The sequence below is a fragment of the Numenius arquata genome, chromosome 2 (genome assembly GCF_964106895.1).
Source record: "Numenius arquata chromosome 2, bNumArq3.hap1.1, whole genome shotgun sequence".
NCBI classification, from domain to species: Eukaryota; Metazoa; Chordata; class Aves; order Charadriiformes; family Scolopacidae; genus Numenius; species Numenius arquata.
In genome coordinates, this window is record NC_133577.1 from 66,169,609 (window position 1) to 66,183,619 (window position 14,011).

Sequence of the window (14,011 nt, forward strand, 5' to 3'; positions counted from 1 at the left end):
CAGCCCGGACCTCTTCGCCCTGCCCTGTAGCTGCTTGTGCCACGTTGTCCCTCGAGCTCCTCCGGCACAGCTCGCTTTCCCCAACTCCGTGGTGGCTTTCACTTGTCAAAGAGAGGGCCTGGTGGAGGAACACTCTCGCATCTCTTCCTCCCAGCCGGATTACCAAGGCCTTGCATGAGTTGCCACCAGGGCGTTGTGTGGTGACCGTCTTCATCCTGCAACATCCTGGTCTGGTCTCTCAAGGAGGAGCGGCCGGTGCCCAGATCTTCCTTCTCCTGACAAGAGGTGATGATTCTAGATACTGATCTCTGACCACTTCTCTGTTCTTCTTCTTGCCTTGCCATGTGAATCTCTGCAGAGCATCCCATAGCACACAGCTGTGCTGTCACCCCAGAGAGCCAGCTGACACCAGGTTCAATCCCATGTTGTTGTTGACTGATCTAGCATAATCTAACACTAGAAAAAGTGCAACTGGGGGGGATGTGGCAGAACAAGGGATTCCAGTGAGGAGTCCAGCATGCTGGTAGCTGTAGGACATCACCCCACCACCGGAAAAGGTCACCGGAGCAGTGTGTGCCGCTCACAGGTGCCATGTTTCAGCCCTGCGCAGTCTCCAGCCGCTCTCACTGTGTCCATAGGGGCTGGCACTGTGAGCCAGAGTCTGGCAGAGTAGGCAGCCTTTTTCTTCTGGAGCATCCTGCCCTCTGCAGCTGTGTGCAGTTGCCACTCCCTGACCCTAAAATGCATTTAAGAGGGTAAGTGGAGGGCTTTTTACTAGAGGCTGTCCCAGTCTCCTACACTGACCATGCTCTGCTCCAGTCAGCTTTGTGCAGAGGCAAGAGGTCTGCTGTGTGATGGGGAGACCTTCCAGCGCTGTGCAGGTCTCCCCCCGCAGCTGGAACAGGGTAGTTCCTGGCAAACACCCTCCCTGGCTGCATCCCTGGGTGGGAAGCAGTAAGATGCAGCATAGTGCCCATGGGTGGTCTAGTTTATACCTTTTTTGGGAAGTGGCAACACCTAAATCCCAGCCCGTGGAAGGCAGAGGCTCCTGAGGAAGCTGGTAGGATGTAGCCACCATGCTTAAACCCACCCCCATGAACCAGTGCTGACTTTCCTTGGGAAGTGTCTGTACAGCCAGCTGCGGGTGCTGGCACATCCCAACTCAGCACAGATATCACAGGGGGCTGTGAGCTGTTGTAGAAGATGCTGGAGGAGTGTATAACACCTCAAAGAAGGCTGGGATGTGTTTCAGAGCAGTCCTAAAGCAGCAGCATATTTCTTGGTTCCAAAGTCTTGAGAAAGGAGTTGGCTCATCATAGCACCATGTGCAGGTGTGACAGTGATGCTCCCATTTGTGACAGCCTCCCAACGACCCCACACGGAGATACCCATGTATTCAGGGCATTTGATGAGCACCTGTCATACGTGTGCCCACCTGGTGTGGCTCAGTGCAAATTAGCCTCTCCCCTCCCACGACACCCTGACAACATCACCACATCTGCTCGCACTCCCAGGTTCAGCTCAGAATCAATAAATTCATACATCAGTGTCCAAGAAAAGGTACGTCCCACTCACACTTCCTACCAAAGGGTTTGGTCTTGCAGGTGACATGCTGAAGTCCCCTGGGGGTCCCACTGCAGGCGCAAGCTGTGTGAAGAGCCTTTGTGCAATTGCCCTGCACTCCCACAGGAGCTGCAAAATGACTCAGGTTGGCCCTGTGCTGCCTGTCCCTCGGACCAGCCGGTGGACGGGGCCAACCTGCTCTTCTGCTGGTCTCCCAGCCTGAGGATCAATAATGTAAAGAGGAAAGAAACTGTCTGGTTAAAGCTGAAGTCACAGAATCACAGAATGATATGGGGTTGGAAGGGACCTCTGGAGATCATCTAGTCCAACCCCCCTGCCAGAGTAGGTCCACCTAGAGCAGGCTGCACAGGAACTTGTCCAGGCGGCTTTTGAATGTCTCCAGAGATGGAGACTCCACCACCTCCCTGGGCAGCCTGTTCCAGTGCTCTGCCACCCTCAAAGTAAAGTTCCTCTTCATGTTTAGATGGAACTTCTTATGTTCAAGTTTGTGCCGTTACCTCTTGTCCTGTCACGAGTCTCCTTTGCGGTTGGGTCTCCTGCCAACTCACCAGTGCATCTCGATTAAAGTTGCTTTAGATGTGTAACCGATTTGTGTTCGTACCTGTGTCATGTCCTGTGTCCTGGCTCTTAGCAGCCACGGCTGCCAGGCTTTGAGTGTATGTTTTGCAGTCTTCAACAGCACGAGCTGAGATCACGCCCTGTCCCGCATCTAATCGTTAGGGTGTTTGTGTCAAAAAATTGCAACTGTTAAATAGACATGAGGAAATGCTGAATTTACAGGCTTGATTGGCTGTAAAGCCGAAAGCCAAGCACTGAAAGCTGCAATCATAGTTCATCACAACTAATCTCTGCCAGTCACAGACATGTCATCTTTCCTTGTCCCATAATTGCCAGCACCAGTGTAGCTGAAATTTTCTATTCCACTTTCACCTGTTTTTATAAACGGCAGGATAAAGGAAACCACTTTTTATATACATGTATGTCCTTTGAGAGGGACATCTGTGTTGAAAATAGATGTTAATCTCTGATCTTTGCAGTAATGACCTTTACTAGGAACCTGCTTGTGCCCGTGCATCCAGGTCATGTAGCCCCCCTCCCTTAAATGCAGACTGGGTTGTGCAGGCGGGTGATGGGCAAAGGAGTCAATTTTTCAGCAAGGCCTTAACACCATGGAAGACCCCTATTTTTCCGGCTTCATTGGGGCAGCTCAGATTTGAGGTAAAGCAAATCGGTGTCAGTGGTTATTTTTGAAACTCTTGGCCAAAGAGCTTGGTTGCTGGGAGAGCTGTTCAAAGGGTTGTACTGTCCAGGTTGTTCCTCCAGGGGAATGGAGAAGGAAGGGTCCAGAAAACAAAGTCCTTTCCTGGTGGCTGAAGAAATCCCTAAGTCTTCACATCCTTTTTGCTGGGATTTTAGTCCCAACATCAATCTGACCTGTGGCCTTGAGTGTGGCAGGTGCACTCCAGGTGTAGCAGCAGGGGCTACCCCGCACATGGCTGTTCATAATTAACATAATTTGATGATATTTAACCATTTGCTCAGTTTTCTCTCTGTGAACTTCTCCTTTGCTCTCCCTCCTGCCCTGCTGCTTTTTGTTCTTTTGCCTCACTTCTTCCCCAATACCATCCGTTCAGTGGAAATTACCTACCTCAGCTTGCTTCTTCCTTTTTTGCTCCCATTACTGTCAAATTACAGCTCTCCTTGCTTCTCCTTTCTATTCTTTTCTCATTTCTAGCTCTCTCTACTGTTACCAGCCTCACTTCCCTGCTTCCCTCATGTGCTCTCCTTCCAGCCTTATTCCTCCATGTCTGTGGCTCAGACACTTGTTGTGCACGTGCTCAACCCTCCCGCCTGCTGAAAGCTGGAGCTCAGGACCCCATGGAGGAGCTCAGCTCTTTGCAGGATCCTGTCCCTAAGAACCAATTTCCATCCCAATATCAGAATTATAATGAAGTTCCAACTGTCTTCTCTTCCTCTTTGCACCAGAAAGTGCTGTGCCAAGCAACGCTATCTCTTGGTATTACTAGAAGAGACATTTCAACCCATATTCCACCAGTCTCTGCAGAGCTGTGCATGTTCTGAAAAATTTTGTGGCCTTTCCTGGTTTTGCACTGTTTTATTTCCACCATGAATGTTTGGATCTGCAAAGTCTGGCATTCCTAGCCTTGCAGGGAGGAATTTGCCCTTTGTCAAGCTCCGTCTGATTGACTGATCCTCTTCTGCAGCATTTCAAACTCATTCCATCCTTAGTGCTAGCAGAGCCTTCCCACCTCTATCGCATGCCGGTTTCCTGTCTAGAGAGAAGACAGGGATGGGAATCAACCCCTTGAGTTCATCCCATGCCTCAGAATTGCCACCGTGGGCAGGTCCAAGTGAAGCAGCCATATCTGTGTGTTGAGTTTTTGACGTCAGGCTTTGGCCACCAGCTGAAAGGCATGTGCCGTGCTCAGTGCCAGTGATTCCTCTGTAAGAACTGCTTTTGTGACGTTCCCACAGGGCATCACTTCTGCTGACCACCACTCTGCTCCTCATTTCTTCTGGCCCACCCAGTAGGTCATGCATGCATGCATGGCCAGGGGGTGGGATGCTTCCCTCACCCCCATGCTGTGGTTCAGAAGGGGATCCCGCTCCCTTGTGCTCACCTATCTCATTCCTGCCTTTTCTCTGCCCCCCCAGCACCTGCCGGCCTCTCCCTCCCACCACAGGCAGCCACTCAAAATAATCCCCCGTGAAACCTCTTAATTCTAAGAAGCTATTTAGGGAGCTGTGCTCAAATCCATCTGAAATCCTCTTTTTCCTGAAAGCTGTGAAAAATAAAATAAATGCCATTACCCCCCAGCTCTGCTGCAGCAGCAGGGGCTGAGGGGGGCAATGGGAAAGGCAGGATTGTTTTGTTGTTGCTCAAGAGCCACTTCCCCAGGAGATGTGGGTATGACCTTCTCCCGCTGGAGAGGGGAGCTCTTCCTGCTGCCATTCTCCCAGATGTTCTCTAACAGCTGGCAGCTGGTTGTAAAACATGTGGGACATTCACAATACTGATGCTGTGTGGCACTGTAAGGCTTTGACTACTTGACTGCCGCGTAGCTTGTAGTGTCTCCACAACTCTATTAAACGATGTGTTGGGGCGCAGTTGGGCTGTGCATTGAGGGGTGCCCTTAAACCAGTGTCATTCTGGGTGAGCAACTTTTCCTTATTCCTCTCCTGTCCTGGGGGAATTGTCTCTGAATTGGGGGACCCTGGTTGCATGTGGTGGTGATGGCCAAATGAGGAGGGGCTCTACACCACTAAGGGGCATGGACACTGTGGTTTTGCTTGTAATGAGGGCAGTGGCCCCATGGGCCACCAGCTCACCCATGGTGACAGAGCTTGCACCAAGCACACTGCTTGCTTTCCTCAGGAGCTGAGTTCATGAAGCACGGTGCTCGGTGTTGGATGCCAATACTGGCACTGGAGGTGTGTCCATGCGGCATGTTTGTCCTCTCCTGATGTCTGATCCTGTCTCTGTACAGCTCCAGCTATTGGTCAGAGTCCACCTGAGCAGCTCAGAGGTAGGAAACTCTGAAACCAATGACACATGGGAGCTAGCTCTTAAAAATGAGTGCAAGGATCATTCTGATCATTGCACCACTTCAAAGCCCTTGGAAAGGCAAGAGAAGAGATGTCAAGGGAGGGTTGAAAGATAGGGGCTTCTGTTGGGGCTGGCTACCATCTCCCCCTCAACCATCTTGGCCACTGCAGGAGCCCTTGGGTACTGTGACTCATTCCACAGATATCTGTGACTCGTTTCCCCCTTCTCTGCTTTGTACCCTCTCACTCTCCTGTCTCACCTTCTCTGGGGTGAAGCTTGCCCGCCTGTGCCAGATTTTCTTGCCTCCTCAGTCACCCCGTGTAGGGTCCATGCTTCCTTCCTTCCTTCCTTTCTGGGAGCTTCTCACCATCTCTGTTAGCATCCTTTCTGCCAGTGCTATTTCACTGATATCTAATGGGGGGGTGCCAAATGCTTTCCTCTCCCCTACTGACAGCCCTCCATAGCCCTCCATGGAGGGGTACAATGGTGTCGTGAAAGCAGAAGCTGCAGTGCTGTACACCCCATGTGTTTTAACAGCTTTCCTCCACTTTCTGCATCTTTAAAGTGGTGTTTGTGGTCAGTCCAGGCAGGCATCAGATCTGCTCAGAGCTGTGCGGTGGCAGTGACATTGTCACCCTGGCCCTCAGGGTTTGTTCACCCCATTGGGGGCAACTCCCAGGGCTGGGGTCCCTCCCTCCAGTGCCTTGGGTGTTGTCTCCAGTGTTGGTCCTCATGTGTCCGCTCCCATACCCCAGCAGTGTGCATCGGGAGGGCTACCTGTGGGGCTGTGTGGCATTTCCCCTGGCTTTAGTGCTTGGCCTGGCATATCCCCAGGGTCTGGGACCCATGTGCAGCTGTTAATCACTGAATAAAGGGTTTTGAGCCCCAGGACCATACCCATGAGGGGACCCGTGTGTGGTGGCCCTGGGGCAGACACCCAGGGGAGTGGCAGGGAACAGGGGTGGCATCCTGGTGTCCCCACTGCAGTGCTGGCTGAGGCAGCACTGCCCGAGGGCAGCACGGGGCTCCTGCCAAGCACCCGTCCATCATCCCTGCGATGCTGTCAGCTGGGAAGTGTCCATGTCTGGAGACGCTCAGGAGAGGTTAGTGCTCCCCGCGCCGATACCTGACGGCCGTGACGCTGATGGAGATGCCTCCCGACAGCCCGGCATGATGCTGCTGCACTGCCAAGAAAACGACACCAAGCTTCACTGGGGCCCGGGGGAGCAGCCCTGGCCCCTCGGCTCTCTGCAGCCTGACCATGAGGGCAAAGCCATGGCCCCTCGCAGAGTAGCACATGTACCTGCCAAGGCCCCTGATGACCAGCAGCCCTCCCCCCCATGGCTGCAGGCCTGTGCAGAGCAGCAATGGAGGGGTTCATCCCGGCTGTATTCCTGCTCCGCAGCAGCTTTCCCCAGGGGCCTCTGGGGGAATCTGGGTGTTTCTGCTTCCAGACGACAAAACCCAACCCAGCAGAAGGTATCTGAGTCACTGGTGTAATGATAGCAGGGGGATACTGGCCTCAGAGGGCTCCATAGCCATGGCACAGGGCAAGTAACCTGCCTGGGGGCCATTCCTGCTCAGACATTGCATGTCCTGTGAGTCCAGGGGCTGCCAGCAGAGCAGGTGTCATGGTTTAACCCCAGGCAGCAACTGGGACCATACAGCTGCTTGCTCACCCTCCCCCTGTCCCAGTAGGGAGATGAGGGAGAAGAGAAAGGGGGAAAAAAAAAACAAAACAAAAACTCATGGGTTGAGATAAAGACAGTTTAATAGAACAGTAATGGAAATAATGGAAGAGGATAATAATAATAAACAATAATAATAGTAATGGTAAAAGAATATACAAAATAAAGTGATACAACACAAGTCGCTCTCACCACCCAATGACTGGTTGGCCAGCTCATCCAGAGAAGTGATCACAGATTCCTTCCCCCTGGCCAACCACATTTATACACTAATATATATAACAATATAAATAGCATACATTTATACACATCTATGGTGTGGAATATTCCTTTGGCCAGCTTTTCCTGTCTATGCTCCCTCTCAGCTTCTATGGGAAAAAAATTCTTGACTAATGTAAACATCACTTAGCAGCAACTAAAACAATATGTGTTGTCAGCATTATTCTCATACTATATCCAAAAAACAACAGCTCCTAGAAAGAAAACTAGCTCTATCCCAGCTGAAACCAGGAGAGCAGGGCATGACTGCCTGGATGGATGTTTTTCCTCCCTTTGAAGGATGAGTGGCTGAAAGAAGGCTCTTGGCTGGTTTACATTGCAACGTGCCATTCGGGAAAACACAAATACCCCCGCAATCACTCTGTAAAGAAAAGCACCCATGAATTTTGTGCTGATGTTGCTGACCCAGCTTTAGACAAAAGCTGCCTCATATTTGTCCAGATATGGAGTTCTTCAGTGTAAACTCAGCCCTTGCCATCATCCTGAAGAGCGCTGCCTCCCGTCTGCTCAATGGCTCCTAAGCTGTTTATGCAGCGTTGGAGGTACGTCAGCCCCCAGGCTGTCCCTGGGGAACAAGGGGCAGGACACGGGGACACCCACCCTGTTCCCTGTCCATCCTTGAAGAGCTCATGTGCCTTTTGGCCACAGCTCGCCCTTGTCTGCAGGGCTGAGCCTGGCCAGCCACCAGCCCCTCGTTTGTGCATCCCTCTCTGACACGTGCCAGAGCCAGCGGACACATCTTTAAAATTAAATCCTTGGTGGGGACAAGGACAAGAGACAGAGAGGGATGAGCATTCTTGTTGGGAGGGGGATAACATCCCCCTCTGCCTCTCCCGATAGCGCCATGACATCCCAGCCTAGTGGACGCTCCAGGTCGCCGCCTGCCCAGCCCTGTGGCACGGACTCTTTGATGTGTTTTTGAAGAGCAGTTGGTCCCACAGGAAGGAGAGAGACAGCGTCTCTGTCCCCTCTCTGCGCTTACTGCAAATGAGGGGATTAGGAATTATAATCCAAGATTCTTATTTTAAAGCGGCTTTTCAGCTCTGTGAGGGGAACTTCAGCGTGATGCTCCTAGGGGAGCCTGGTGACAGCGCAGCTGTCACAGCCCCAGCCACCGCAGGTGCTTGGGCAGCCAAATCTCAGTAGTGCCCACTGGGATTTGGAAGGGGCTGCGTGGGGCGATGCTTGGGCAGGGAGGAGGGTGTGGGGGAGCTTGAAGGGCTCTGCAGCCCAGGCTATGGGGGGTGTCCCTTGGCACCACGGAGCATGTCTGAGTGCTGGGCAGGGGCTGCCGATGGGTTTTCAGGGGTTCCTGGATCCTTTGAGCTTTGAAAAGCTTGCTCTTTGGAGGTGGAGGGCAAGTCTCCCTACCGTTTAAATAGGAGCATGTTGGGTGGGCAGCACAGCCACGGTGAGAGGTGTTCCACAGCCCCATCCCCCTGCCAGCGTCCCAGCCACTGCCCGTTGGGGTGCCACATGCCCCCAGCCCCACTGGGTTTCCCCTATCCCTGGTAGCACCACAATCCCCAGACTTTTCCTGAGCTGTGGAGACTCCTCTTCAGGGAAGAACCCTTGGATCTGAGAGAGATTGGCTGCTGCAGGTCCTTTGTGGCATCTTCTGCTCCTGGGATGCTGAGTGCCAAATTGAACAAACCCAAAGCATCCCGTGGCCCCCAGGAAGCTTCTGCCCTTCACCACCGGCAGCATCTGCCCCGGCAAGGCAATGTGATCTATCTTCATTTGCACTTTTTCCCTCTGCTCCTTCCTCCCACTGTGTTCATGGCAGACCTGTGTGAAGTGTTAGCAAACTGCTGGTTTTTTCACTGGCATCTCTGCCGCCTTTCCCTCTGCTAATTATTACAGCAGTGCCTCTTCTAGGGCAAGTCGACAGATGGCCGTGGTTTTATCTTTGAACAAGCTATTTAATAAGGGCTCCTGCTTTTCCCTTGCACATTTCTTTCCTGGCCGCTTGTTCTGAGCTGCTGGATGGGTTGTCCTTTTCACTGGGGATGCCAGAAGATGTGAGCTGAGGCTGAAGGCCAAGGTCACATCCCAGGGGATGGGGTTTTTTCTTTCCCTTTAGAAAGGGAAGATAATTCTGCCCGGGTTCATGTGGCTCTTAGTGAGCAGCGCTCTTCCCTCCCTACAAAAAGAGAACCGGTCCCCACGGGGAGGCGAGAAGGGCTGTGTCAAATGCTGGGTCCTACGAGGCAGATCCTAAGTGTGCAGAAAGCCGATGTAAGCACTGAAACCAGCATGCTGCCTGCTCACACCAGCTGAAATCCATCTTACAGGGACCAACCTGTGCTCTGGCTCATGCTGCCATCACCTACGGGGCTTTGATGTGGCACACTGCGTGCAAAGAAAGTAATTCCTTCTGTAGGCGGAGGGTCACAGGTTGTGACTGGGAAGATAAAGAAGAGCTAAGGTGGCAGGGATGGGCCAGCCAGGAAGCGGGGCTGAATGCTCAGTTTTGGAAAGCTCAGGCTGTGATTTCCCCCCACTGCTGCTGATTCCCGGGCTCTGAAGGGAATGTACAAGGGCACAAACCCTTCTGGACCTACTCCAGGAGCAAGGGGAAAGCTTCCCTTTGCACAAGAGCGAAGACCAGGGAAAGAGGAGGAGCCCTTAGGCACCAACCGCTTTGTGATAATGCCTCATTGGAGACACCAGCGCCAGGCACCGGTAGGGCCAGGCTCACTTCAGTGACATTTTCCTGGATTTTAGCAGGTTTTCTCTGTACTTGGATTTCCTAAAGAATTTTCCAAGCCAGGGCTGCAGCACTGCTTGCTGTTTTGTTTTTCCCCTAACTTTATTTCCCCCTGCCTAAGAAGCTGAAGATGATTTTGGTGGCTTTTTTTGCCTTCTACTTGGGCAGTTACAACAGTCGTAACATCAGCTGTCCCAGGTTGTTCCTGTTCCTGCCAGGGCTCCTTGTCCTGGCGAGGAAAAAGCCCTGCTCCTAGTGTCCCGGGAGGGCTGGCGTCCACCTCGCTGCCATCAGAGCCCAGCTGGCAGCCCCCAATCCTGCACCCTCATGTCGACATGGCCTGCTTGTACCTGGTCTAGCTGTTTGATGTTCAGCCAGAGCCAGCAGAGAAATGTCTGCTCAGAATATATGGATATGTGCTTTCCTACAGGGAACGTGTCCTCCTCCTCCTGTGCTGTCCAAACACTTTGCTCCAAGTCTTTTACGGAATATAATGAATGGTTCATTTCAAAAATAGGGCGAGGGGAAGAAGGGGAAAGCACTTCCCCTGTCGCAGGCAGGGGGAGCAGGGGGGAGGCAGCTGCGGGGGGGGGATACCAGCAGCGAGAGGGTGGCCGTGGGTGGAGTGAGCATCCCCGTACCTGCGCATGGTGCGGAGGAGTAACTCAGCTGCCGCCAGCGCCGAGCCCTGCAAAGCCATCGCCTTTCAGCGCACGTCGCCCTGGCCCTGACCCGGCTCTTTCCCAGCCAGCTGTGCAAACGGCACGGGGTGGCAATGGAAGGACACGGGCAGCTTTAGTGCCCTGTGGGTGGACACCAGTTTGCAGCAGGGTGTGGGAGGAGGCTGCCCTGTTCTCTCTGATTTAGCAATTGTAAATTCATGAGAGTAGCAAAGAGGGGCCACCAGCTCAGGGAGATTCTGAGTGTTGCAGCTGTGCAAGTGGAGGAGAGGGGCAATTTCTCCTGTTGCTGGCACTGTGTGAGTCCCGTTTGATCAGCAAGTCTGAGCAGTCAGCGCGAGGCTTCTGCGCATTTGAGATGAAGAGCTGAAACGTACTGAAAAGTCTAGCCTTCCATAATGGGAAGGAATTGGAAGGTTTACATGGAATATCAGGATGGGCACATTTCACTTAACGTGCTTTTGCTGCTACAGCCCTGGCGCTGCAGTCCTGCGGAGGAAGATCCTTCCTTCTCCATTTCCACTCCCTGTTGTGTTTGGTTTTTTTTTTAATGAACTCGTTTGGGAGACCCTACTCTTCATGAGGAGGAAGGCTTAGGAAGACAGGACACTTGTTTTCAATAAGTCACTGATGACTGTGCCACACTGTCAGACCCCAAGGATGGAGCAGGGGTGTTGCATAAAATAAGATCCTACCCTACATGCTTGAGAACAATCCCAGCTCGTGGATTGCATGGATTAAGGCAGAGAGCACAGCTCCTCAGCCAGCTTTTAACCTCAGTTGCACTCATTAGCTGTGGGAGAGACGGTCCAAGACTGGCCAAGTGTGACAGAGCTCCTAAACTGGTTAAATCCCACAGCCCTACTCACCAGTCATCCTCATCCTCGAAACGCTTATTTCCAGCCGCCTTTCTTAGGTCAGGCAGGAGTATGGCATGACTCCAGGTTGCTAGACTCAGGATCAGGGCAGTGATGTACAGAGGGGTCACCTCTTCCCCAGAAGCTGGCGATTCAGGAAGCCAGAATCTGTGGGGAACGGTGGAGCCCGACTCTGTGATCAGCTGTGCCCCAGGCACCCCCGAGGCACCAGCATTACCTTTCCAGTCCCCCAGGTGAGGTGGAAAGGGGTTGTTGGGCCCAAAACACAACAGTGACATTGCAGGCACTGTCCCCTCGCCATTGCAAACAGAGGACTGTGACATGGCAGCTTTGGCTTTGCGGTAACCTTCCTGGCACCACACTGCTCCCCGAGGGCTCCACTCTTTGTGTTGGCCTTGGGATAGGAATGTGACCCCAGGGACAACGCTGGTGAAGCAGGAGACAGCAGGCTGGGTAGCGTTCAGAGTCAAGTCTTCTGCATCTTGCTTGACAGGGGGTGAGTGGAACCCAGCTACAGCAAAGCACTTGAGGGATGCGCTTAACTTAAAGTCCATCTTAAAAGTTTCAGAGGAAAAACTGCATCTCAAAATTCTCGGTCAACTCTGAACGCACTACCTATATGTTATTGCACATTATGTATACTGTATAGATGTAACAGTGCACAGATACCATGTGACAGTTGTGGTATGTGCTTTTTGGATTGTAATCTCTCAGAACCAGCGCTATCTATATGTGTCTACATAGTATATGTCCCAAAGGGACCGGCCATCTTCCAATTAATAATAGCATCTGCACATTGGAGCAAGTTAGGAGTATTTCACATATAGACAATCTGTTTTTATTGCTTTCATCTTTACAGCCAGGTGTGTGATCTAAACATCAGGCAGAAACTTCTCCAATAAACTCCTGTTTCAAAACATCTTAGAAAATGACTGTTTGGGATGGGCTGATTTATAATATATCCGTGGCACACAGAAACATAAACGGAAGCCTCTGAATCCCTGGGAAATTTCCTGTCTGTGTCTCAGAGGGATTTCTGTCCTCCCAAGTGTTTCACCAAGGGCCTGGGGGTCTAAGGGATTCTTTGAAGCCAGCAAAGAATTTGCAATCTATAGACAGCATTTCTTCAGCGGGGTCAATATGAACCCGGCATCTATTTGACTCAGCTGCAAAGAAGTAGGTTGCCTCCCCCCCCTCCACTGCAGAGGAGAGCTTGCTTTGTGCGCACGTGTTTGTCTCCGATCATCTCTCTCATCCCTGTGCAGAACTTCACAAAGGTCAGTTTCATTAACCTTGGGGTTATGCTTTGTGTAAATATGCATGTATATCTGATTTGCATGGGAAATGTCATTTTCCTTACGTGTCTCCCATCCAAATGTTAACCAAGCCTGAGCCTACGTAGCTTGTGAGATGTGCTGCGATGGTAACGGCAGCCAGCGCAGCTGTCCTGCTCAGGCACTGCATGGCTGCATATGCCTGGTGTTTTTGTACAGCATCTTCAGCTGTGTGGAGAGCAGAGGTACCTACATGTTATCTGCCATAGAGTCCTACATGTTGGCAGGTGGTGTGTGCATTAATACACAGCATGTGCTGACGTCTCTGGGTGCATGACTTTCTCTGGGGCCAGCTGGCATCCAACGCGTGCATTGGCACATGCGGCTTGTGAAGTTGCTCTCCTTGCCTTCTGCTTCCCGTGGGTGGGAGGGCCTCCTTCCCCAGAGGTGCAGAGCTACACAGGCCTGAGCAGAGGGTTTGGGGCTGGCTCTGCTGTGTGCTAACAAGGAATGAGCTGCGGCACAGAAGGACTTTGCCTTCCCCCCTCACCATTTCCCTCTCTGCCTCACTGCAGGGGTGAATTTCACATTGAGTTTCACATTGAGTTGCCGTCTCTTGGACAAGATTATTTCTTCTTGGCTTCCTCTGGATCTGATCCTCAGAGAGCCTGAGCATTGAGCTAGCTCCTGCTGCATTTGATGAAAAATCAGCAGTAGCCGCAGTGGGATGCCCCTGAGGTCAGCAGGAAGCCACAATGCTCAACACTCCTTGGGAGCACAGCCTTGGTGTGTCACCCATGTGCCTGCACACACCGATGGAGCCCAGGGACACAGGAGAGGGGCTGAGGCAAAGAAGACATTAGCGCACAAGTGACATATCTCAATATAATTTCTAAAACTCTATTAATTGAACAGATAAAATACCTCTGATCTATTTTTGTTATTTTGTTACAAAATATTAGCCATTTGGACTCTTTGCTAGGTGTGACCACACCACTTTTCCCAAAGGAAGCTTTTCTTGGTGATATTTACAGCAGGAAACAGGTACAGACAGACAGGTGCTTTCAAAAGCCTACACACAGGTAACACTTCTGTTGTTAGTTTTTTTAAAAAGACACATTCAGATGGGGTCGTGACTAGTGTTGAAGAGCTGGGTGACTTCCAAGCTGCTGTCCCAGGCGTGGCTGTGAAAGAGCGGGCAGGACAAGGACAGCTCTAGCTCACGAAACACTGCTGGCAGTCCCTGGAGCCTCCACTAGCACAGTGAAGCAGCTGGTGGAGTGGGAGATGGAGGAGCTTGCTCAGCAACTTGCATTTCAAAGCAGAGACTCTGCCAAGCAGTAGCTTCTT